This window comes from Odocoileus virginianus, chromosome 27 (assembly GCF_023699985.2).
Source record: "Odocoileus virginianus isolate 20LAN1187 ecotype Illinois chromosome 27, Ovbor_1.2, whole genome shotgun sequence".
NCBI lineage: Eukaryota > Metazoa > Chordata > Mammalia > Artiodactyla > Cervidae > Odocoileus > Odocoileus virginianus.
Genome location: NC_069700.1, coordinates 13,342,972 through 13,370,507, shown reverse-complemented (window position 1 = coordinate 13,370,507; position 27,536 = coordinate 13,342,972). Strand labels below are relative to the sequence as shown.

The 27,536-nt window shown below is 41.5% G+C and overlaps 1 long non-coding RNA gene across 2 annotated transcripts in view; it reads right to left on the bottom strand.

Moving 5' to 3' along the window:
* Positions 1-1,749: 1,749 nt before the first annotated feature.
* Positions 1,750-27,536, bottom strand: part of LOC110126236 (uncharacterized) — a 119,855-nt gene continuing 94,068 nt past the window's right edge. For both annotated transcript variants that reach the window (XR_002310355.2, XR_002310351.2), the window contains 2 exons: positions 5,525-5,637; positions 1,750-3,820 (listed from right to left, as the gene is read on the bottom strand). This is a non-coding gene — a long non-coding RNA (uncharacterized lncRNA). The remainder of the gene's footprint in view (positions 3,821-5,524; positions 5,638-27,536) is intronic.

The window sequence follows — 27,536 nt, the reverse complement described above, 5'->3', positions numbered from 1 at the left end:
TCGGGTGCATGCATCTTTTTGAATTATGGTTTCCTCTGGATATATGCTCAGGAGTGGGATTGCTGGATCATATGGTATAACTCTCTAGTTTTTTAAGGAACCTCCATACTGTTCTCCATCGTGGCTGTACCAATTTACGTTTCCACTAACAGTGTAGGGGAGTTCCCTTCTCTCTACAAACAACAAATGCTGGAGAAGGTCAAGTTTTTGATGATGGCCATTTTAACTGTTGTGAGGTGACACCTCATTGTAATTTTGATTTGCATTTCTCTAATAATTAGTGATGCTGAGCATCTTTCATGTGCCTCTTGGCTCTGTGTGTCTTCTTTGGAGAAATGTCTATTTAGATCGTCTGCCCATTTTTTGATTGGGTTGTTTGTTTTTTTATATTGAGCTGCATGAGATGTTTGTATATTTTGGAGATTAATCCCTTGTCAATCGCTTTGTTTGCAAATATTTTCTCCCATTCTGTGGGTTTTCTTTTCATTTTGTTTATGGTTTCCTTTGCTGTGCAAAAGCTTTGCAGTTTAATTAAGTCCCATTTGTTTATTTTTGCTTTTATTCTCATGACTCAAGGAGATGTTGCATTTTTCTTTTTATATGGCTAGGAGTTATAAATGAAAAGTGAAAAGGACATCGGCTTGGAAGCCAGTTCTGTTTTATGCACACCTGTGACCAGGCTTCTCTGAGTATAAAAATGGGAATAGTAATATGATTTTTACCAAGCTTTTGCTCAGACTCAGTACAATATCCAAGAACTGTTATGGTCTCTTTTCCAGTCCAGTCTACTGCCCTTTCTATCGCTCTGAGTACACCGGGATCTAGTCTTTTTGAATTATTGGCTTATCTCCAACAGCTCAAATACTTTCTGCGCTTGCATGCTCTGTTTGGTTCCTCATCCAGGACTGCCTGGCACTCCCTTGCGTATGGAAATCTCTCACTTGGAAACCTTCTTCCCAATACCCTCAATCTGAACTAAGAGCTCCCACCTCACTTTTCCTTGAATGACAGGTGATCGTCTGGACCGTGTCTTAATCCTGTTTCCTTCCCTGTCCTCGGGATGCTGCTCTCCGAACAGTGGCATTTGATACACGTTGAATGAATGAGTGAATCTCTTCTCCATTAACACAGAGAAGGGGCTGGAAAAGAAGTCCTCTTCCTTAGACTTCATTCAGTAATTCACATCAGTTCAGTCACTCAGTCATGTCCGACTCCTTGCAACCCCATGAACCGCAGCACGCCAGGCCTCCCTGTCCATCACCAGCTCCCGGAGCTCACTCAAACTCATGTCCATCAAGTCGGTGATACCATCCAGCCATCTCATCCTCTGTCATCCCCTTCTCCCCCTGCCCTCAATCTTTCCCAGCATCGGGATCTTTTCCAATGAGTCAGCTGTTCGCATCAAGTATTGGAGTTTCGGCTTCAACTTAGTTCTGTTGTAAAAGACATAACATTTTTAAACAATGTATTTTCCAGTGAGGATATGATTTTCCACCACTTAAAAGCTCAGACTCCAGTAAAGAAGTGCTTTTGAAGGATGATAGTGATCTCCAAATGTTTTACTTGTGTACTTCTATTATGAGAGTATCTTTTTGTGTAATATATAGAAATTTTAGTTAACCCCAATATACATAATAATTTATAAAGTATGCATATATCCTACTGTACTAATATATATCATACAAGATATATAGAGAACATATTTTTTAATGAAGAAATAAAACTACAGTTTTAATATTTTCTTTTGCACGAGCAAAGACAAATCTCAGCTGAGCAGTTACATTTTCTGGTAGAAAGGAAATCATGGTTTCCTTTCTCTAGGATATTCCCTGATGTTGGCTATTTCCTCTCTCTATTCAGGTTTCTCTTATGAGACCACCAATATTCTGCATATGTTGGGGAAATAAAACAGGAGGAGGGTTTCAAGTTCTGGAGTCTCAGTCTGGAAATGTCACAGTTTGATCTCAGAAGTTTGCTGTGAAGTTGTAAGCATGACAGTGTGAAACTCCACATATTATCCTTGAGTTCCTGTTTGTTTTCATTGTGACCTGACTCTCATAAAATTTTTACTTTTTTCTTCAAAACTCCAAGGATGTGTGGTCACATGATTCAAATGGAGAAAAACACTGTCAAAAGTAATTATCACTTTTATAGTTTTTATTTAAATAAAAAGTCCTAATAGATAAGCTGCTACTATAATTTTTATCTGTATCTTAAAGGAAAAAAATCAATAAAGATTTAAAGTTTGTTTTGAAAATGTATAAAATGTCCACAGTGTTAAAACTATTTTAATTGTGTGGAAACACAGAGACAGAGGAAAAAAAATATCATATGGGTATTCTCCAAAAGTTAACAACGTAGTAACAAATCCCAGGATGGTGAGATTGAAGTTAATTTTTTTTTCTTCGTGCATTTCTGTAATTTTCCAGACATCCTATAATGGCCAAGTGGCTCAGATGGTAAGGTATCTGCCTGCAATGTTAGAGACCTGGGTTCAATCTGGGGTCGGGAAGATCCTCTGGAGAAGGAAATGGCAACCCACTCCAGTATTCTTGCCTGGAAAATTCCACGGACAGAGGAGCCTGGTGGGCTACAGTCCATGGGGTCACAAAGGGTCGAATACAACTGAGCGTCTAACACACTATAATGGCTAAGTAATTTTTCTGAAGTATAGTTGATTTAACAATGTTATTGGGTTTTAGGCATACAGCAAAATGATTCAGTTTTTATACATAAAAAACACACACATATATATATATTATTTTTAAGCTGCTGATCTCAATTTCAACTGCACTTCAAATATCCTGCATTTGTACCCCTGCTCTTACAATTACTGGCTTGGATAACATATTTGTGTGTGATTTCCTACCTTTACTATATGCTTGCTTTTACCCATTTCATAATTTTCTTGTTTCTAGTTGTGATCTCCCCCCCCACCCCCAGAAAAGTTCCTTGAGCGTTTGTTATAAAATTGGTTTGATGATGCTGAATTCTCTTAGCTTTTCTTTTCGGTACCATTTTTGATTTCCCCATCAAACCTGAACAAGAACCTTGCTGGATTGAGTAGTGTAAGTTTTTTCCCTTTCATCACTTTAAAATATATCCTGCCACTCCCTTTTGGCCTGCAGAGTTTCTGCTAAAAACTCAGCTGGTAACCTTATAGGGATTCCTTTGTACGTTGTTTATTGCTTTTCCCTTATGCTTTTAATATCTTCCCCTTAATTTTTGTGAGTTTGATTACTACTGTGTCTTGGCATGTCCCTCCCTGGGTTAATCCTGTATGGAACTCCCTGCACTTCCTGTTCTTGGCTGTTTTCAGCTATTATCTCTTCAGATAAGTGTTAAAGGCTCCTATGAAGTCAGCTGCTTTTGCCCTGGGTCCCAGGGCACATGACACCTCGTGTGCGCCCTCCAAGAGTGAGTCTCTCTTTCCCTCAGTCCTGCGGAAAACTGCAATCAAGCCCCCTTGGTGTTCAAGGCCAAAAGCTCTGACGGGTCTTCCTCCAGTGCCAGACCCCCAGGCTGGAGAATCTGATGTGGGGCTCGGAAAGCTCGCTCCTGTGGGAGAGCTCCGGCAATGTAATCATTCCCCAGTTTGTCAGTCGCCTGTCTGGGGGGTATGGGATTTGATTATATCGAGAGTGCATCCCTTGCGGTCTTGCTGTGGGTTCTTCATGTCTCTGGATATAGAATACCTTTTTTGGTAGGTTCCAGTCTCTATCAACGGCTGTTCAACAGTTAGTGGTAACTTTGGTGTGCTTGTGAGAGGAGGTGAGCACAAGGTCCTTCTGCTCTACCATCTTGTCCAGGAACCTAAGTACTTTAAAAAAAAAAATGAGAAAACCAATTGTAGGTAATTTATATAGGTTTCTATAATATAAACTTCCTGTAGAAAATTTTAAAAGTTTCTGGAGTTATGGGTATCGAGGAGAAGATTGTCCATTATTTCAAAGTTTTATGATGCACCATTAAATGATGTTATTTCTAATGCTTCACATAAGAAAATTCCATTTAAAATCAAATGATTTCATAGTAGAACCTCCCTTATCTAGTTTTTAAACACAGTTTAGATGGGGGATACAAAGAGGCGGGCTTCCCTGGTGGTCAGCCTGCCAATGCAGGAGAGGTGGGTTCAGTATCTGGGTTGGGAAGATTCCCCTGGAGAAGGAAACGGCAACCTCCCCCCAGGGTCCTTGCCTGGGAAATGTCATGGGCAGAGGAACCTGGTGGGCTACAGTCCACGGGGTCCCAAGAGGTGGACATGACTGAGCAGGCGCGCGCACACACACACACACACACACACACACACAGAGGCAGAGCACAAGTCTAGAGGAGCTTGTAAACTAACGGAATCGAAGCAGAGAAGAAGTGCCTATATCAGAAGGTGGGTCTATCTGGAGATTAAGACTGGAGAGCGCCCCATGTGATAGTCCTTGTAAGGAGAAGCACCATCACATAAGCAGTCTGGAATCCCAGTTCCTCTCATTATTTTCTGGCAGAGTCTCAGTCCATGTGCCCACGTTGGTCTAACTGTATATGATGGTCTCTTTGCCCTTGTCACTGACTCACTGAAGTTCCAATGGCAGGGACTGCCTAAGCGGTATTCTGTTGAGCGCATCCTGGATAGACTTTTCCCTTCTCCCCTCCTTGTGAAGGCTGAACAAAATATTTAAACCAATTACTGAAAGCCATAGAAGAACAATGAAGGCAAACAGGAATGGAGTGGCTAAATTTCTGGAGAGATAGGAGAAAGAAGCCCTGCATTTTTTTCCCCCCACCATCAGGACATTCTACTTCTACCCATCAATGGTGTAAGGAGTGAAGGTGGAACAGAAAATGACAGCTGGGTATAGGGACAATCTCTCTGGACTGGAAAAAGTTCAGGTTCGGAGTTTACAAAGAGGATGAACAGATAGAGGTTGAAGTTTGAGGCCCAGCATGACTGAAGGGCCCAGATACTGTTGAGAGCCCCCCAAGATGACTCTATTATGAGAGCAAGAACAAACTATGAAAAAGTCAAGCCTAACATAGCCTAGGATCCACTCTTAGCCAAACCAGGTTGACCTGAAATTATTCTAACTGCCTTCCAGAAAAGAATTAAATCCTCTTTGAATGAAAATATCATTAGTAAGAGCCTTACAATTTTTCATACACAATGCCTGACAGTCAAGGAAAAAAAAAGTTAAGCAGTATGTAAACAAATGGGATTGACTTAAAAAACCCACAAATGAATAGAAACATAGACCTAGGGGTGATTGAGATATTTGAGTAATCAGTCAAGGAAGTAAAAATAACTATGACCAGAATGTTTAATAAAATAGCAGAAAAGTGGAAAATTTCATCAGAATAACTATAAGAATCTCAGAGGGGGCTTAAAGTTCCACTAATGTTCTGTATCTTTATCTGTATGGTGATGACTTGAGTGTTCTGGTAAAAATTTATCAAGCTGAACATTTTAGATTTGTGTATGTATGTTGTACTTTTTAAGAAGCTAAGTAGTAAATTCTTAAAATGTCTAACTCACCTTTGCTGGACGTCATCATATCTGTGACCCTTCCAATTAATGAACCTCCCTTATCCATGAAGGAAGCTATTGTTGATGTGATGAAGACGGCAAAGGAGAAAACTGGAAATTACCTAGGTCCAAGGGTGATATAGCAAATATTTATAAGCAGTACACTACAGGCGCCAACAAATCAGAATGCATACCAACTGTAAGTCAAGTGGCATGCTTGAGTTGGTGCTTCTATCATTTACAAAATTACAGAACCAGTGAATTAACTATATAGACAATAGTCCTATTACAGTAGTTAAAAGGGTAGGCGCTAGACAGCTTGGGTCTAAATTCTGGATCTTACACCTAATTCTGTGTAAATTTTAATAATAAACTTTCCATACCTGAGTTGCCTCGTCTCAAGTTGGGGGACACATCATGAGCTCTATACAAGGGAATAAATGACTTAATAGATGTTGAGAGCATAGAATAATACCTGGGAGTTAGTCCTTAATGTTATTTCTGAAATGACTATTAATACTGTTATTTCTTATGGATTTTTATTAGGTCAAATAATAAACCCTTTCCAGTTTAGGCTCTTATTTGGACCTTCTGTTACTTGTCAAAACCATCCCAGTGCATTCATGTGGCATTCAGTAAAAACACAAATATAAGGCAGTTGCTAATTGGTCTTAAAATAAGAACTTTTCTGGATGAACATTTAAGTAAGGATTCTCTCCAGCTAGTTCTTTCCCTTTTGTCCCTCCCATGAATCATCCTGAACATGGGTGGTGCCATGATACAGATTTCTCCACATAGCTGCTTCATTTCAGCAGTGATTCAAATACCCTTTTCACATTGTCTTTTTAAAGCCATTCCTGAGCCTCTGTTATCACGGTAGAGCGGTACCAGAAGCGTAGCAGCGGAGCTGTGGGACACCTTCCCCTGACCCAGTACCTTTCATCTCTGGGGTTCATGCCACCTGGTTTGGAGATGTGCTCAGCTGCTATCCAAAGTTACCAACACCCATTCAAAAATTTCTTTTCTAAGACTTGGTTCTAAGCTGTCAGACTCTTTTTCTAAGTAATGTTACTTCTGAGACTCCTAAGGATAAAAATCCCAAGTCAAGCAAGCAAACAAGGAAAAGCTATGTTCAGGAAGATGTTCATGGCAGGGTTATTTTAATAGTGAAAATAATCTAAAGTCCCAAAGAAAATATTTAAGTAAATGATTATATAGCTACTTAGTGGGATAATCTGTTGTCATTAAAAGGATAGCCATGTTTGGCAGAAACCAACACAATTCTGTAAACCAATTATCCTTCAATTAAAAAAATAAAAGAATAACCATGAAGATGTGTGTGTATAGCAACAAGGAAACTAGTTATGAGATAGTGGATTTTATTTTTTATTTTTGAATGGAGGATAATTGGTTTATAATCTTGAGCTGGTTTGTGCTGCACAACATCACGAATCAGTTATCACCATATGTCCCTGCCCTCATGAGCCTCCCGCCCCTCTGGGTCGTCACAATGTTTCAGGCGGGGTTGTGTTTTATAGCACCTTCCACTAGCTATCTCAGCTCTCTATTTTACACATGGTAGTGTATACATGTCAATGCTACTTTCTCAATTCGTCCCACCCTCCTCTCCCCTGCTGTGTCCATAAGTCTGGTCTCTGTGTCTCCATTCCTTCCCTGCAGATAGGTTTATCAGTACCATTTTTCTAGATTCCATATATATGGGTTAATATGCTATATTTTCCTCTTTCTAACTTCACTCTGTATAACAGGCTCTGGGTTCATCCACCTCATTACAACTAACTCAAATTTGTTCCTTTTTATGGCTGGGAAATATTCCATTGTATATATGTACCACAATTTCTTTATCCATGACATAGTGCATTTTAAACACAGGATGTAAAAATACAAAGAGACTCCTATGAACTAATATGCCAATAAAATGGACAACCTAGAAGAAATGGAAAAATTCTTAGAAAGGTACAATCTCTCAAGACTGAACCAGGAAGAAATAGAAAACCAGTTACCAGTGCTGAAATTGAATCAGTAATTTAAAAACTCCCAAGAAACAAAAGTCTAGGACCAGAGAGCTTCACAGAGGAATTCTACCAAATATTTAAAGAAGAGGTAACACCTGTTTCTGAAATTATTTCAAAAAATTGCAGAGGAAGGTACACTACCAAACCATCCTGTGAAGCCACCAACCATCAGCCTAATGCCAAAACCAGGACCCCCCCAAAAAAAATCACGAAAAAAAGAAAATTACAGGTCAATATCACTTATGAACACAGAGAAATCCTCAAAATACTAGCAAACTGAATCCAGCAATAAATTAAAAGGCTCAGACAGGAAAGGGAACCCTCCTATACTGCTGGTGGAAATGTAAATAGGTGCAGCCGCTATGGAAAACAGTATAGAGGTTCCTCAAAAAACTAAAAAATAGAGTTATCATTTGATCTAGCAATCCTATGCCTAGCCATATAGCCAGAAAAGATAAGAACTTTAATTTGAAAAGATTCATGCACTCCAGTATCCATAGCTCTATTCAATAACCAAAACATGGAGACAATCTAAATGGAGTATTACTCAACCATAAAAATGATACAACCACAAAAAAGAATGCAGTAACATGAATGGATCTAGAGATTATCACAGTAAGTGAAATCAGAGAAAGACAAATACCATATGATATTACTTATAGGTGGAATCTAAAAAAAAAGGTATAAAACAAAAACCAAAGGGAAGGGGGGGTGAGGGGTAAATTGGGAATTTGGGATTAACAGATACAAACTGGTATATATAAAAGAGAAAACAAGGACCTACTGTACAGCTTAGAGAGCTATATTGAGTATCTTTTAATAAGCTATAATGGAAAAGAACCTGAAAAAGAGTAGCATATATACATAAGCATAACTGAATCACTTTACACCTACATCATTGTAAATCAACTATACTTCAGTACATTAAAAAATCCAGGATATAAACTTGTATAGAAGATGTCAGTATGTTTGCAAAAGCATGTGTATACATGTCAAAGAAATACCCAAAGTGCAAGGCATGGGAGGGTTAAGATTCAGGACTATGGGTTTTAGGGTGGTTGTTCCTCTGTATAACAAATTCTCTGTAATAGAATTATATTAATCCTATTAGTGGATGTTTTACAAATTAATTAGAAACAAAGAGCATGTTAACATATTGCGTCATCCTGAAACTATGAAACTAAAAGCCAGAAAATAGAAAAAAAAGGTTGTATAATCTGAGTATCTCATATAAATCTCTATCAGATGCCTAAATCCTATGCTATAATTAGCAGCTTTTATTAATTTCAGTGGTACCCCATTTATACAGTCGGCTCAGATCTTTGGAATGTGGTCCAAGAGCAAAAGTGAAAAATACAAAGTTTCTAGCAAGCAGTCAATGTCACTTTACTCACAGGCCCCTACTGAGAGCCAGTTAGGCTGCAGTTCTTAGGCCTTAAGAGTTTAGGCCATAGAAGCAGGAAACTGAAAAGTGGATGGGGTTGTGAAAAGTGAAATTAGCTAGCCTGACAGTAAAGTCCAGAGGTAGAGAAAACCACCCTGGAGTGGACTAAAACATTTTCAAAATGACTTCATATTAGGTGCCAAGCATAACTGTAGTCCAGCATTTTCTGTGGCACCTGGCTCTAATAATGGCATTGGAGCTCTCAATTATAAGACTGGCCCTCCTTCGGATGCTGTCTAGTCAGAGAAGGATGCGGAACACACATTTCAGAAAGAATTCCACTGAATATGGTTTCTTTTAAACAAATATTTTTGGTACTTGTTTTGCCTTAAAATACACACAGATGCACACAACTGCAAGGAATTGCTCGATTCTCCATTACAGGCAAGAAAAATGAGAGTTAAGCTTGAGATTTTCTGAGCCAAAAAAAAACAAAAGTGGCAACTTTTTATTGAAGCGGTTCTCTCCTCAAACTTCCCTGTTTGGGGAAATTTGGTTTTGCTCTGTAACTGATAAAGAGAGATGAGAACCTGTTTCAATCTCAAGGTTTGCAATGTATCCTTTGTCTCTTGTTCCATACCCCCCTCCACCGGTGCCTTTTTTTCTCCCCCCTCTATACTCCATCCCCCCACTTATCATAGGCTTGAGCTGTACCAGTCTGCAGGGAATTAAAACTGAGATATGTAAATGTCAGATCCTATTATAGTTAACGAGAAACTCTTCCAGAAGGATCCCCACAAGCACTGTAACCCCTGGGAGGTGAGCCCCTCCCCCCTGCCCCCAGTATCGGGGCGCCTGCGGATCACAGCCGTGGGGGCGGTTGGGAAAGTTTTAAGGTTGTTTGCTTTAATGGATTTGTTCCAAGTGAGGCGCATGTTTTTCAAAAACGAATGCCAAAGATAACAAAGAATGCAAAGGAGAGGGGAAAGGGAGACTTATCCAGAATATACGAGTGAACCCGGATAAGACTTTACTAAACAGCAGAATGTTCAAGGGCACTTGGCTCTCCACCTCATTTGGAATGACCCACAAAGGCTGAGGTTAAAAACAATGTACATAATCACTTTGGAAGACAGTGATTGGGACCCGGAATGTGTTTAACATCGTCTTCGTGTCACTTGGGGGCATAGGTCACCGCATTATTCTGTTACTTAAGCTGTTTACAGCTATATTTGAGTGGTCTTTGTTGACAATTTTGTTTCCAAGTAATTTTCTAAAAACATTCTAATTACTGTTCCTTGTCATTAGCTACTGTAATTTGTTTTCAGGGCTGATGGTCAGCACTATAATTGCGTTCAGCATGCTGAATGGGTTTGCAGGATCACTTGGTGCACCTCTCTGGTCAGCATACTGCTGTTTCTTGAACCCACTTTAGATTTAAAAGAGTATGTCATTTACATCTTTAAAGAAGATAATGGAAGATGATTATTTTCTCCTATTATCATTTAGCATTTGCCTAGCACTTCCATTTCCAAAGGCATTACAATCATTTATTCATTGCCCAGCCCTGCACCCTTGAGCTCTAAGCCTTATGGAGTCTCTCTGATTTCTCGATAAACCACTGAGGCTGGGGAAGGGCTGTTGCCTGGTGAGAAGTTCCTCCCTTCCTGTTAGGAGTCCCACCCTTTTCCCAGGCCACCCCACCCAGCTGGGATCTGTACAGGCTGGCCTCATTGCTGTGTTTGAAGTTTGGTGTTTGATGTTCTCTGAATGTGTGTATAAAATACATTCCAAAGTCACATATAGATTACTTTGGGATTATTTGATGTTTGGGATTTTCCCTGTTACTGTCCACTCCCATTCGTTCATTTGCCCCTTCATTAAAACCTGTGTCAAGTGGCTCCTCTCTGTCAGGTAGTGAGCTAGACTCTGGGGAGTGAGGAGCTTCAGTTTCACCATGCAGATCATTAAGAATAAGGCTGAGAATCCTGTTAGATGTGGCGTGGGATGGCATCTGAAGAAAATTCCTTGGGAGAGGCAGTGGAGTTGTTTCTTGGGAGGGCAGGGGCCACGTTTTTTGAGCTGGAGGTTGGAGGCTATGGTTTATGTGTGTGTGTTGGGTGGGAAGTGGCGGTGGCAGGGGCCATGAAGAGATGGAAAGAAATAGGATTATTCCAGGGAGAAAAAAACAACAGCATGGAAATTGGGAACTCGGGGGGAACAGTAAGTCACTTATTTGCCCTGATTAAAGGGCTTGTTGTAAGAAATGATGGTAATGAGGCTGGAAAAATGGTTTAGAGGAACATTCTGGGTGGTCTTGAATTGTCTGCTGATCAGAGTGAGCTTCTCCATTAAGCGCTGTCTACAGCCAGTTAGACTCTAAGTAATTGGAAGTAGCCAGAAATAAAGGGAAAGTAATAGGTTTGGTTGCACACATGGTATGAGAGAAAGTCACACAGAGATTATGCAGATGAAAAACCAGTGACCAAGCAACCAAGAGAACCAAAGAAAGTCCAGAGAATCGACTTTAGGAAGGAAAGTTGATAATTAGGTAAAGGTTAATTATATTGAAGACTATAGATAGAAACAAGATTGAGGGGAATTTTCTATCAATAGATGTATCTTAAACAGCATGGGCTTCTCTCGATCATTTACTTATTATAGGTGATTAAAAGGTTAAATGCTCTGAATTTCAGTTCTTCTTTACTCATAGATCCTCCTGTCTCTTCTCCCTTCTGACTTTGTCTCCACCTTGTATTCTGCACCACGTTGGCGCCAACCACCATTGCATACCAGCGGGAAGTCCAGACGAAGCAATGATACTGTGATACGTGAAAGGGACATGCAGGATGTTGGGAGTGTGGGTCACCCAGCTTTTAAAGTGTCCTCAGAATCAGGAAGCTCCCCTTTATGACAGGCCTGCCACGCCTGCTCTCAGCCTGTAGACACTAAAGACCTGGCCTGTGATCCACAATCCTGCTTTATGAAGATACAAAATATAATAAAGTTGGAACAACTACCACTTGATTGAGCATCTACTATGTGCCAGGCCCCAAACTGAGAGCTTACTGGCATTATCTCATCTGATTCTCTAACTCTATTACTACGCCACTTTATAGATAAGGAAAGAGAAGTGCAGAGAGGTTAAGTCACCTGCCCAAAGTAGTCCAGATTTTAAGAGGTAGATCTGTGCATCTCAACAAAAGTGCCATTGAAATTATCTTCATTACTCCATGCTAAAGACACATTGTCCTAGGTATCCTCTAGATAAGAATGAATTCAGTTCAGTTCAGTTGCTCAGTCGTGTCCGACTCTTTGCAACCCCATGAATCGCAGCACGCCAGGCCTCCCTGTCCATCATCAACTCCCGGTGTTTACTCAAACTCATGTCCGTCGAGTTGGTGATGCCATCCAGCCGTCTCATCCTTTGTCGTCCCCTTCTCCTCCTGCCCCCAATCCCTCCCAGCATCAGGGTCTTTTCCAATGAGTCAACTTCAGGTTACAGTATAATTTTAAATGTAGGAGCTTCACTTACTCAGAATGAAAGATCAGTAAGTGAGGTATTAACATAGAAATTAAAGTCATTGATAATTTAAATGATGGTCCTTCAAATACCAAGTCTTTTGAATACTTTCTGATGAAAGTCTTTTCCAAAAGGTCCTAGGCACTTCTGTGTATCAGTTAATAGAACACAGTGAACTAATCTGACTGCTTCTAGGAGGTTTGTTTTTGAGATGCTGAAAGCATTTGTTTTTGCACTGAGGGTATCAGTGAGGCTACTAGAAATCAGCAGTGGGTGTCCCTCACGTGGATTTTCACTGAATGCCACACATCCCCCCCCAACCCCACCCGTTATGGGTTGAATTTCATCCCCCACAATTCATATGTTGATGTCCTAACATCTAATACCTTAGAAAGTGTTAGTCACTCAGTAGTGTCTGACTCTATGTCCCTCTGAGCAACCAGGGAAGCCCTTAAACTGTGACCTTATTTGGGAATAGGGTCTTCATAGAGGTAACCAACTTAAAATGAGATGATTAGGACGGCCCTAATCCAGTACGGAGCTTCCTTGGTGGCTCAGGGGTAAAGAATCTGCCTGCCAGTGCAGGAGAAGTGGGTTCGACCCCTGGGTCAGGAAGATCCCCAGGGGAAGGAAATGGTAACCCACTCCACTGATTGTGCCTGGGAAATCCCACGGACAGAGGAGCCTGGCAGGCTACAGTCCCTGGGGTTGCAAAAGAGTTGGGCACGACTAAACAGCAACAACAAATCCAGTGACACTATGACTGGTGTCCTTAAGAAAGGGGAAATTTGGACACAGAGCACTTATGGAAGGGAGACAGATGGAGAAGATGGTCATCTATTAGCCAAGGTGAGGCCAGGAATAGATCCTTTCCTCATAGCCTTTAGAAGGAACCAGCCATGCCAACACCTTGATTTTGGACTTCCCAGCTTCCGTGTGGGACCATACGCTTCTGTCATTCCTCATCGGTGTTTGGTACAGCAATCCTGACGAACTGAAATACCTACTCCAACCCCGAACACTATGAGAGCTGGAATTCCTTTTTCTTTCCTCAGGTTCATCACAGTGAATAAGAACCAACAGAACTGACAGCACTCTGATGAGCTGTCATTTTTTTGAATAAGGTACCAGCCAGTGAGCTTGTCCTTAAAGAGTTTCCTTTGAGTTGACTGGGCTTCCCTGGTAGCTCAGCTGGTAAAGAATCTGCCTACAATGCAGGAGACCCCAGTTTGATTCCTGGGTCAGGAAGATCCGCTGGAGAAGGGGTAGGCTACCCACTCCAGTATTCTTGGGCTTCCCTTGTGGCTCAGCTGGTAAAGGGTCCGCCTGTAATGTAGGAGACCTGGCTTCAATCCCTGGGTTGGGAAGACACCCCTGGAGCAGGGCATGGCAACCCACACCAGTATTCTTGCCTGGAGAATCCCCATGGACAGAGGAGCCTGGTGGGTTACAGTCCATGGGGTCGCAAAGAGTCAGACACGACTGAGTGACTAAGCAGAGCACAGCTCAAATGACTGAGCATATAAGAACAAGTATTTGAATGCCACTTGTCCTGAATTTTAAAAAGGGAATGAGTTATCTACTGTCTGTAATATCTGAGCCTGATCTACACTGTAGCAGGGGCTGATTCTAACACAGATGGACTCTTCTGTGAGATGACTGAAGAATGCCAGTAGGATTCCAAACGAATCTTAAAACAAGTATATGCAGCTTCTTGCTTAAGATGTGTAAATAAACTGGCAGCCAAGTCAACAGCCCCTTGTCTATTCCTTTTTTTTTTTTTTTAAGTAATTTTCAAGACAAGTTCAAACATAACTCTCACAGTTGGTTACTAGAGGAGTTAATGACTCCAAGCTCAAACGGAATGACTTTTTTGAATTATCCATTTGACAAAAGTCTCCCTAAGGCAACACTTTTACCCCATGCCTGCTCCTCTAGTTGAAGACAGTGATTGTGTATTAATTACTTGAAGCCAAATCCCAGGAAGCACTAACCCTTGCCTTTTCAAGAATACTGAGTTCACGCTGGAAGACAAGAAATTCTAGAAGTTACCTAGAAGCTTGTTGTTATGTGAACTGAAAGTTTCCTGGTAAATCTTTTCTACAAACTATCCAAATTAAGGACCTTTCATCTCAGAGACTGATGTGCTATGAAGGCAGTTTGTTCCCTGCATGAAAAGATTAGAGAGAGTTAACAAAAACATGTTCCTTTCCAATGCATTGCCTTCATTGGCTTGTTGCAAATTTCAGAATTTCACAATACCTCAGTTTTAGAGTTAAGCATTTCCTTTGCATCTGCATCAGAATGTACACATGCCAAGAAGAAGTTAACTTCTGGTTCTTACTGGAAACCACTCACATGGAAGGAGGTCCAGCAAAGACAGATCAGAAGGGCCCCGCCAAAGCCCTGGAGCATGAAGCTTAGTTTTACAAAGCTCAGCAGGACAACTGGTAGCAGAGGACACTCTCTTGGCAGGTACTGAAAGTCGAATCAGGGCTGGCAACCTTTTTTGGCAAGTAAGTCAGGCTTTCAGATCCTCCTTTTGGGAGTCAAGCAATTCATAGTTTGGTGGTGCTACATGGGTAAGGAATCCATTATTGGATCAACAGGTAACATTTTAAGTTGCTTGCACATTGGTGGAAATTAGGTTTCTTTTATGTCTAATTTTCTATGTGATCAAAATGATGCTAGTTGGATGAGAGGACTGGCTCCCAGAGCGGGTTGGCGTAGACAGGGCCGCCAGAAAGAGGACACTGAAGAGAATATCTAGCCTCCAGAACTGTGAAAAAATAAACTGCTGTTGTTTAAACCATCCATTTGTAGTACTTTGTTACAACAGCCCTAGCAAACGAATACATTTGCCTTACTTTCACCTCTTTATTTGTGTGAAGCTCTGTAAAAGATTGGAAATGCCTTTCTCCAAATACTTTATTTCTTTTTGTGTTGAGTTACAACTATAAACTCAGCCCACATCCACCCCTATTGGAACATCTGAGGTATTGTTAAAATATATCTAAGTTTTATTCTTGATAAGACACTTGTCAAGTCTGTCATTGAAAACATATTCCTAGAAGAGATGATGAGATAATCCTACATGTAAGGAGAGTTTATATAGCCAGAGATGATAGTAACTTATTATCTGTCAATACTTACTGTCAGTACTTTAAATGCAGACTCAATTCTTATGACAGTTCTATTATTTTAATTGTAAAGCAGACTAATGAATAGTTATTATTGTATCTCTCTTTACATGAGAAAGATGAAGCATAGAGAATTTAGGGGGTTTCCTTAAGATCATACAACTAATAATTGAAGAGGGGTTTAAATCTCTGCAGATACTGGAGTCTGAACTTTTAATCACTCTGCTATTCTGCCAAGACATTTAATTATAGCAATAGAAAAACAAAGTAAAGATGGAACCCTACCTCACACCATATACAAAAGTAGATTAAAGACCCAAATGTAAGAGCAAACTATAAAACTCCAAGTAGAAAACATAGACATGTATTTTCTATATGTCCTTAAGCAATGACTTCCTGGACATGATACCAAAAGCAAAACAAGTGAAGAAAAAAAAGTTGGACTTTATCAAAATTTGCGCTTCAAAGACAATATCAAGAAAGTTAAGACAATCCATAAAATAGGAAAAAAAATTTGTAAGCAGTATATCTGATAAAGGTCTAGTATCCATAATATATAAAGAACTCTTAAAACTCAACAACAAAAAGACAAATAACCCAATTAAAAAATAGGCAAAGAACCTGAATAGATATTTTGCCAAGGAAGATATACAATAGCCAACAAGTATATGTAAAGCTGCTTTATATCATTAGTCTTTAGGGAAATGCAAATCAAACACATGAGGTGATACCACCGCATGCCTTCTAGGATAGCTACAATTTTAAAAATTAAAAAGACAATAACAAGTACATTAGGAATAATGTAGAGAAATTAGAACCTCTTACCTTACTGATAGGAAAGTAAAATAGTACAGTTGCTATAGAAAACAGTATGGCAGTTCTTCCAAAAGCTAGACATAATTACCGTATAACCCAGAAGTTTTACTCTTGGGTATATATCCAAGAGAACTGAAAACATATTTCCACACAAAAACATTTTTGTGACTATTCATGGAAGTATTACTCATAATTGTCAGAAACTAGAAACAAACTTAATGTTCATCAGCTGACTAATATATAAACAAAAGGTGGCATATCCACACAATGGAATATTATGCAGTCATAAAAAGGCATTACTTGTTACTGATACATCTATACCACAGATGAACCTTGAAAACATTATGCTACATGAAAAAAGCCAAACATGAAAGGTTGCATATTGTATGATTATATGAAGTGTCCAGCATAGGCAAATCTATAGAGACAGAAAATAAATTAGGGGTTGTCAGAGACTGAGTGAAGAGTGAATGAGGAATGACAATCAGTGGGTTAGGGTTTCTTTCTGGAACAGTGAGAAGGTGATGGTTGTGCATCTTTGTGTCTATATTCAAACCACCAAATTGTACGCTTTAAAAGAGTGAATTTAATGGTATGTGAATTAAATCTCTCAGAAAAAAAATGCAGTCTAATAAAATAAATTTTAGTCAAGACAGAATAATTTCAGATGTGCTATATTTGTTTATTAGAGAATGTCTTGGTGGAACAGATCTGTCCCTTTCCATCAATATATATGTACATTAAAAATAATTTTAAGGCTCTAAAGGTGGTCCAGTTCAGTTGCTCAGTCATGTCTGACTCTGCGACCCCATGAATCACAGCATGCCAAAGTGACTTAAAATAGCAGTCATACATGATGATAAATAGTTACATGGAAATAGTTGGAAAACCAAGTTATTCTGTGGAAGAAGAAAATTTCAGCTTTGCTTTAAACTAAAACTTTCTCCAAGTAATTAAGAACTAAAACTGACAAGATTTTAAATATATTTTTTAAAAATTCAGTAAATTCTAAAAAGATTTATAGGTATTGAAAATGTAGAATTTGGGGCTTGGACTCGGCCAATGATAAAAGACGCTGGACAAGTTTCTTAATCTCTCTGAACCATGAGTTTTCCTATTTGTAAAATAGGCAAAATAATATCTCCCTTGCAGGGGATTTGTCAACATTCAGTAAAATAACTTGAAAGTGCCTGATGTATAGTTCATTTCATGGGGGCTGTGTTGGTGATGATGGTGATGGTGGTGGTGATGATGATGAGGGATGCAAGGATCCCAGATGAGCTAAGTTCCTGCAAACCCAACAACACCCAGCATAGGGCTAGACATGAAGTAGGTCCTAAAAAAACACATGCGAGTTGATCAGTTACTTCCTATTGGAAACCACACAAATCAAAAACATGTGTCTTTTCATTTGTCATCTCTTGTCAAGGGACCTCCTACCCTTGGGCTTTAGCATGTCTTTAACTAGCAAATGCACCCTCCCCACTCATTAATACTGGCTCAGGGCAAGCCACTAAACGATATTATTTTCTTTTGAATGTTTACTCATTCTGTATTTTGCCAAACTGCATAATTTGGAAGAATGCACTACAACTCCAGTTGGAAAGACCTAGTTGGGCTTCAGCCATTGCTGGGAAAGTTGGAGTCCTTGTTTAAAATCATTATTTTAACTGGCCAAGTGCCCTTTGTTCCTAGATTAATAATCTCTGCATTGTGCCTGAAGCTTTGACGTTATTTTCATTTTTATGCTAAATTTTACCAGGTTCTTTTTGAGAGGAAAGCATACCCTCATTTTCAGAAGTCAAAATGTCTGTGAGTTTTTCTAGTTGCCTCTTTGCTAAGCTTTTAAAAAGAAATCTCACTGCTTTGGCTTTCATTTTCTTCGGCCCATCCATCGAGCCAGCTATTTTCACTGGAGAAAGGAAACGATATTTGGTTACTACTGTTAATTTGTTTCAGGGAAACTTTGGCATGCCCAGCTTAAACCATATATATTAACAGTCCTAGTAAACAAAGCAATATTTTGGGACCAAATCAGTCTTGGACCATTGCATTGGGATATTACAGTAGAATGAATTATGCACAACAGGTTTAAGCTAATATCGCCCCCTTCCCAAATTACTAAGGGGCTTCCCAGGTTGTGTTAGTGGTAAAGAACCTGCCTGCCAATGCAGGAGATGCAAGAGATGCAGGTTCAATCCCTGGATCAGGAATAAGGTCCCCTGGAGGAGGGTATGGCAACCCACTCCAGTATTCTTGCCTGGAGAATCCCATGGACAGAGGAGCCTGGCGGGCTACAGTCCATGGGGCTGCAAAGAGTTGGAGACTACCAAGCGACTGAGCGTGCAAATTACTAAAAATTCCAACAGTAAAAACAAGCTGAAGTCAAAGCCTAAAATAGACATGCTGTTTCTTCGATAAGGTGTTTAATCAAATACAAAGTTTTGAAACTATTCAGCTAATTCTTAGGTGTTCCATGTTAATTAACCAGGCTACTGAAAACTTAAAGTAATCCAAAATCATTGCTTTTGCCTCCTCCAACGTAGAATTCGAATCCACTCTTGGTAACAAGGAAAATAATGCATTGGTTTCCATGCCTTTCTTTCTCATCACCTTTCTCACCTCCAAGTTCCGAAATAGTCCAAAGCCAGAAATATGTTCATGGCCAGCACAAGGGCACATTCACTGACAGTTTGTGCAATCTGCTTCTGAAAATATGAAGCTGATTACAATTCCAGGAAGATTTTGGAGGAAGAGACAGTCTAGTAGATGAAGTGAGGAGGCCCCAGTTAACCTGTCACCATGAGACCCACCCTGGGCCTGTCAGCCCAGTGCCTGCCCCAGTGAGGGGGCATTTGTACGAGGGAATGAAATTGCCCTCGGATGTTAACTCCTCTCCCCAGCTTCCTCTCAACAGCCTGTTATTGATTTATTGTCTGTATATTTGTCTAAACCCTAAAGCTATTTATCTTTTCACTGGGATAACAAGCTCTGTATGTATTCAATCTACTACATAAGATAGAAGAACTTCTCTTTTATTTTTCCCTTAAACTAGTGCCTCTAAGCTTCAAAAAGATTCTGAGATTTGGAGAACAAGTTCTTACACAGATTTTTCTCTACCTTTCATGATTTTATGGACTTTCATCCGTTCCCCTCTGCTTTCGTCTTTTACCGCCAGCCCTTTCATCCCAGCAGGCATCAAGAAAGAGGTGGGAGAGAGGAGAGTAAACTGGTGGGGGGGGGGGGATAGAATAAAAGACACAGGACTGGGGAGCTGGAGAAAGACGAAGGCTTGAAGGATTGGCCATTGTGCTGGAAAAGGCTTCTGGTAAAACACCAGTGATAACTTGGAAGAACGTTCTTCAGGTTAATTTATTTAGCCTTTTCAGGTGGTATGTACTTGAAAGAAAGAGATTCAAGTTAAACATACTGCTACCCATGCCAATAGGATTAAAAACAGTCTTGCTATACTAAAGACATTGACCAAAAAAAGTCCCCTTCAGTTGTTGCTGTTTAGTCTCTGTTGTGACCGACTCTTGGTGACCCGTGGAATGCAGCCCGCCACGGTCCTCTGTCCATGGGATTTCCCAGGCAAGAATACTGGCATGGGTTGCCATTTTGTTCTTTAGGGGTCTTCCTGACCCAGGAATTGAACCTGCGTCTCCGGCACGCAGGCAGATTCTTTACCATTGCGCCACCAGGGAAGCCCATACTGTTGGCTTCTATTTATATGAAATATCCAGACTAGATAAAGACAGAAAGATTAGCAGTTGCCAGCAGCTGCAGTGACTTAGGGAGAGGGTAGCTGCTTCGCGGGTGTGGGGTTGCCTCTTGGGGTGATGAAAACGCTCAGAAACTGGATGAAGGTGGTGACTGCACAACATGGTGAATGTATGAAAAGTCACTGAATTGTACACTTTAAAATAGTTAATTCTATATTATGTGAATTTTAACTCAAATTACAATCCTGTCTCATCATATGTATATACACGTATAAATATGTATATAAGTTGCATTCAGTTTTACAAATATTTGAGTGTTGATGATATGCTAGCCATTTTGCAATGATTGGGGATTCATCAATGAAAAAGATACAGCCCTTATGGAGTTTTTTCTTAAAATAAATTAACCATGCAACCGCCCTGCAGTGTGAGAAGCACTGTACCAGGGAGTGTGCAGACAGCTGTGGGAGGGACAGTTAACCTAGGGTTACGGGATCACGGAAGGCTTCCTACAGAAGTGACATGTAGATGGAATTAAAAGGTGCCATTTATTCTACAAATGGTGGTACCAGTCATTGACAGGCCCTTGGGATGCAGCAGTCAACAAAATCCTGCCCTCATAAACCTTACATCTTTGTAAAAGACAAAGGACACAAGTAGGTGCAAAAGTATTAAGTGGTAAATGCCATGGGGAAAAATAACATACGTCAGGGGTAGAGAGATGCCTGTGCGGAGCAAAGGTCCAAGTGCTGCTGCAGACACTTGGGGCAAGGACTCCCTCACTGGTAAGCTGAGATTTGAGCAGAAATGAAGAGTCAGTAAGAGTGAAGTCAGGGTGCTGTCTGGGGAAGCCGCAGTCCTGGCAGGTCACAGCAAGTGCAGAGACTCCGAAGTCTTGGTGGGCTTAAGGAGAAACCAGGAAGACAGTAGGTCTGGAACACGGTAAGAGGAAGAGGGGCAGGAAATGCGGTTGGGAGGATCACCATGGCCTCTTATCTGTAAGACACTGGCTTGACTCTAAGATGGGAGGACTTTGGATGATCCTAAGCAGAGCAGCAATTTTAAAGGAACTCCTCTAGCTGCTGTGCTGAGAAAGCAGATAAAAAGGGCACAAGAGAGGAAGCAGGAAGCTGGGTTAGAAGCGCTTGCGTTTAACCAGATGAGGGTCGAGGCGGGGCTTGGATCAGAATCAAATGCGGAGGCAGCAGGAAATGACTTGATTCTGGATCGCTGGTCTTTGAAGGTGGAACCCGCGGTTTTGCTGATGGATTAGAGATGGGAAGTGAGGGATGGGGTGATAAAGGTTTCTGGTCTGGCTGTATGGAAGAGTGAAACTGATGTTTGCTGAGATGGGGGAGGCCACAGGGAGAGCTGGCTTGCTGGGTGGGAATCAGGAGTCAAAGTTATGAACAGGAGACGTTTGAGATGCCCATGATGCATCCCAGTTGTGATTCTGAACGAGAAGCGGGAGTTCAGATAAAACTCTGGACTAGGGGACACAGCAGGCTGGGTGTGTGCTTCGCTGCTCAGTTGTGTCTGACTCTTCAGGACCCCTTGGACTGTAGCCCGCCAGGCTCCTCTGTCCACGCGGATTCTCCAGGCAAGAATAGTGCAGTGGGTTGCCATGCCCTCCTCCAGGGGATCTTCCCAACCCAGGGATAGAACCCAGGTCTCCTGCATTGCAGGCAGGTTCTTTACCGTCTGAGCCACCAATTGGGAGACATCAGCAAACAGATGGTATTTAAACCTCGAAACTGAATGAGATCACGTGGGAGTGAGTTACCCAATGTTTGAAAGTCAAGGAAAAAACAGGCCTGAGTCTTATGCTGAGCAGATCATTTATGTGGGGAGGAAAGCAGTTGTTCCAGAGCTTGAAAGCTCAGTAAACATTTACACGCCAGATCCAGTTTTCACCAGACATCTCAAAAGGGTTCAGCAAAGAGTCAACATATATGTACAGACAGGAGAGATGGCATGTATCCAGAGACAGATAGGAGCAGATTTCCATGGACGAGACCTGACAGTCACAGATTACAGCTCACTGCCGCCCTGCCTCTGCTCTGCAGATTTCAGGGACGTTGCGTTCCTACCAAGAACAGCATCCCAGTTCAGGAAAGTTAGGTAGAAGCATGAGATGGATTGCTGAATTTATCCAGTCTGTGTTTCATTTAACTATTTTGAATAAACATGTGTGTTTCCAGTAATCAGAGAAACTCTTCAAAATATACAGCATAAGAATTTTTAACCAACAAAATCATTTTTTTTTTCCACTCTCTTCAGCCATCAGAATGGTACAGAATAGACCAACGTTTGCTCTCAGAGGGACTGGCTGTTACTCGGGCTCCATCGTCAGAGACACCTAGGTATCAGTGGCCCCAAGTGTCCACTCCCTCCTCTAGCTGGCCTGAGTGGTAGAAGACCCTTAGGACAGGGGTCGCCCCCCGACCCCGGCATGTACCTGGTGATCAAACATCATTTGCAACACTATGCTAATGCAGATATTACTGAACCAAATTCATTTACCTGACTTGTAGCAAGCTAGATACTGAAGCATCAAGGTCTGCGGCAGAGAAGGGGTTTACTCATGAGGCAGCTGAACTAGGAGATGAGAACAACTCTCAGCTCTGCCTCCCGGAAGCAAGGGGCCCGGGGTATCTGCGAATGAAGAGAGTATGAGGTGGGAGGGATAGGGCAAGGTGAATGGAGGCAGGACAAAGGCAGGGTAATGGCTGCTCTGCGCAGGAGTCTCTGAGTTACAAGCTTTTTCCTGGGATGTATGTTCAGAAAATGGTGGCATTAGCATGATATGAGGATGGAGTTTTTGACCCTCTCATGTCAAAAGGTCACTGAACAGACACTTGTGTGTGTCCAGTTGTCAGTTTGGTGGCCCCAGCCTGTCTTAACTGGCTCGGACTCAATCTGGACAGCAACTAACTCTTAAGTTCCTGAAAAACAACTTAATCAACCATAAGCATAGTGATCCACAAGTCTGAGGTGTTATCTACAGGGGGGCAGTGAAAGGAGTTTTGTAATATACTGCCTAAGCTGCATGAAGTGTGCAGGGTATGCAATGTGCAAGAACAATTAGTCAGTGAAGGCAGGTAACAGGATGTTATTTATTAAGCAAGCTAGAGTTTAAGGGACTGAACTAATGACGGCCCTCAGTTTCACGGACAGAAATTATACTTCCCGTTCTCATTCCGTTAAGAGCTCTTTATGGTAACTGTACAGGTGGTTGTTGGTTGATTTCTCATCCTAATTTTTCTTTGGCTTTCATTCACCCAGAATTTGCCATTATTGACCCAGAATTCCCACATTTACTGGTAACCTTATGAGACTCAGCATTTCATAATCTGCGATAGTTAACACTTTGTTCAGTTTGCTGACATGCTTAACCTAACCAAAAATTGCTTGGACCAGGAGCCCTGGAAGAATCATTGATTGCGTTTATTCCCTTCCTGGGGCAGAAAGCTTCCATGTCCTTTAAGACAATATCCTTTGCTGTAAAACCAGATCCGTTTCCTTGCAAAGCTGCCACGACCCGACTACTACTGCCAACTGTCAGAGGACATACATAACATGACCCGCCAACCATACGAACAGAGGGACCGGGTGGCCACTGCCTGGTGGGATTTAAGGATGGGGAGAGGTGCCAGCTCCCTCCCAGGCCACCTGAGCCCCGCTGCCTGAAGCTCCATCAGAGTGAATCATTTCTTTACAGTAAGCAGTGCCTTTTGGAAAACATTCTTCAAAGAGGTATCGTGTTTAAGTCAACTGGTGGTTAAGCGGGTGGGAGGAGGGTCATTGCGAAGAGGAAGAGAGGTGAAATGAAGGTGGTAACGGACAACTTTGTGTGTGGAGTCTTGTTAAGGACTGTATCGCAACACGGGTGTAAACAGAGTAGTAACAATTATGGGAGAATGCCTCAAAGCCCACAGGCACATGCCTAATGTGGTCTTACTATTGATTATGTATTTGTAGGGAAGTGTAATAAATAGGTGAAGATTCAACTTGATTTGTGATTGGCCTACCAATTCAATAGAAATTATACGGTTTTGTTTAAGACAGTGATGCTCAACAGTGGGCAGTTTGGCCCCATTCTCCCAAGGGTTCTTGGCAATATCTGGAGACATTTTTGGTTTCACAAGTGGGGATGGGAGTGGGTATTACTGGCATCGAATGGGCAGAGGCCAGGGATGCTGCGAAAGATCCTACAAGGCACAGGAAAGCCTCTTCCAAAAAAACAATGATCCAACTCAAAGTATCAGTTGTGCTGCAGTTGAAAAGCCCTACTTTATAGGCAGGGAGCCAGGATGGTAGAAATGACAGTACTGACATATAGTAGTTTCTGGTTACACTTTGCAGAGGAACAGGAAGGTAGGGATATGGGGTATGAAGGCAGAAAGTGGCCCTTGAATGTTGTTCATCTTCAGAAACTCATTGTTATGTCCAGCCCCATAGTCTACTATTTAGACAGTTGGGTTTTAGTCCCTACCTTTAATCTCTTCATCACCATCAGAAGGAGAAGGCTAGGAATCTTAGCCAATTCACTTTAAGAAGCTCTGGGCTCCTCTTCCAGTGATACCTCTAATCAGTAAGTTCTATGGGAGGAAATTTCCTAAAGATAAATCACTCAATTGATATATCTTGCTGAGTGGCAAGAATGTCTTAGTTCCAGGCTTCTAACTCTTCCAGCCAAATTCGTGGCAGACAGATGCCATGTGAGGCCATCTTCCAGATTCCCCTTCCTCTGATGAGAGGAACTTCCTCCTACCTCTCTCCAGCACAGCGTGCGTGCTTTAACCCTCACCTGTCTACCTGCTTCCCCACAAGTGAGGGCAGGTGACTAAGAGCCAGTACAGAAGGATCTGCCGTCACTTCTCGTTATTGATCGATGCACTTTAACAGCGAACGGTGACGTCACAGGGTCTCTGGGGGAATAAAAGGATTTCTCCATTCACCCTCCAGCCTGGCAGAGGCATTCCAGACTTTCAAAACAGCAGAGAGATCTTGGGTGAGGGCAAACTAAATTTGGAAATTTCACCTAGCCTCCTGTGTCTGAAGATAAGTCTGACGTGGTTTTGAAAGCTCATTTGGGTGAGAGGGGACAGGTGTCATAATCGGCACGTGCTTAGAAGCAATTGGCCGTGAGCCTGTTACCTGACACCCCCGGACTCAGGGGGTACCTGCCAACTAGGCCTGGGTGTAGGAGAAATTCTGTTCAATCCTTCCTGAACGCTCCATACGCTTAAAAGAATCGCCTCTGCCGGCAATCTGCTCCCTGCAAGCTTTCTTCTGGTTTCTGTCAACCAATGAACCAATCAGTTCTTTCCCTTACCATCAAGGTTTCTAAGACACAGTTTTAATATCTTCTTGCACATATTACTGGACCTACATTACAATCTGATGACACTTTTTAATACCAGAAGTGCCCTGAAGTAGCCCCACAGAGCCCTCCTTACTTAAGGAGGGCTCCTATATTCTGACTCTGATTGTGTCATTTCTGATAACGGGTGTCCCTGGAATGCCCCCCTCCGTGACTAATGGAAGCATCATTGTACTACAGTCACCATCCCTCTTTAGGAGATTCTGGTTTTAGCCCAATTGCAACCTGACTGGTATCTGTAGGATAAAAGAGAAATGTTGCTGAGTAGTCGAGAGAATCTGTCCAGACCTCCAGCCACAGGGAGAAAAGGAAGGAGGGTGGGAAGGACCAAACTAATCTTCATTCTTCCAGCAGAGATATGGAGGCTGGGAAACATCTCAACCGTAGCCACCCAATCACGGCTCCCTCCCTTCTATGCCCCTTTCCATAAAGCACTTAGAGAAGAAGAAAAAAATTAAGTCCCTCTTTCCCCCTTGCCTTTATTCTCTTTGCCAAGTTGTGACAAGCCACTGATCTCCACCCTATAAATTATTTAAGATTCCACCTCCACATTGGGATTGGAAAATCAATCTCCCTGATTAAAAAGTGACCAGCTTCACATTTCTAAATGTCTCTTTAATCTTTTAATTACGTCTGGTTACAGACAGCCTGAGTCTCAGAGAACCAGAGAAATGTACTGTGTGCTAACTGAACTCAAAAGATCTGTAGATCTATCAGCATTTTTTAACTTAACCATCTGGCATGGTTACTGTCACGTAGGACTGCCTGCAGAAGTACTGCCTGAAGACAGGAATCTTAATATACTCTGATTTCAGCGTCACATATAAAGTTTTGTTGTTTCTCATTTCTCCAACTAAGTTAAATATTATTGCATCTAACTGGAGACTTTGCAGATATAAACACTAATTTATATCAGCATGTCAATGTTCATGTATAGGCCTGAGAATTCAACCAAAATCCACCATCAAAGGGCAAGTCAAAGCAACCCAGCTAAATGTATACATTTTTAAATCGATTCTGGTGCCAAGATTGTCAGAAGAAGAATTACAATCACTCCAACAACCCAATTCTTCATGAAAAACTACTCTGCCTTAGTGAGCTAGATGAAAAACAGTCTCCAGAAGGCTTTTAAGTGTAAGCAACAGATGATGGAGTGCAAAGCAAGGGGAGAGGGATCCAGGTAAGCCTCACAGTGATTCTTGGAGATGTCATTTATTATGTGCGTTGTTTGAAAATGCAGCGAAGTCTGTGATAGCGTGGCCCAAGAAACCAAAGCATTTCAAAGCCCCAAACACAGACATGCAGCCAGCTATTCTTAACTTGCTATCCCAAGGACCATCAGCAGAAATCCCCACTGACTAATCAGCTTGCTTAAACACCATAAACCACTGTTTTAAAATATTCTTGCCATGATATGAATTGCGCTGTAAATTTCACAGCCCCCTTTCCAAATCTCTAGTGGAGGAAAAGCACATTTAGCGTTTTTAAGGTCCAGTCTAAACACAGATCACAATGGAGGCTCCAGGGAGACACTCTGGAGTGGAGATGGAAGGTTCCAGTACCCTCACTAGGAAATCTGTGCATGGTTGGGATGTTTGGGTGTATAAGACACTGGTGAATCGGAAGCACCACAAAAGGTGACTGCAGGCTAGAGGAGGGATTCACTGGGAAGGTTCTATGGCAGTGACCCGCTTTGGGGGTCTATCTGCCTGGCAAGTTCAATGAGCTTTCCCCATCTCATCTGGGTGGGGCAGTGACAGCACCCACTGGATGGGATGTGTTCTGTGGTCTTACCACCATGTGCTTGTGATAAGGAGGTTGTCCTTTGAGTTCGGGAGTTGTAGAGACTCACCTTATCAATCCTTGTGTTTCAAGGGCCATCCCTGAAATCTCTTGGAAATCATAAAAACAAACATATTCTCCAAGACTATTCTGAAAAAGATGACTTAACTCATGTCACCTATAATAATACTGCACGAAATTCTTCTAACCTCCATCCTAGCTGCCTCAAAAA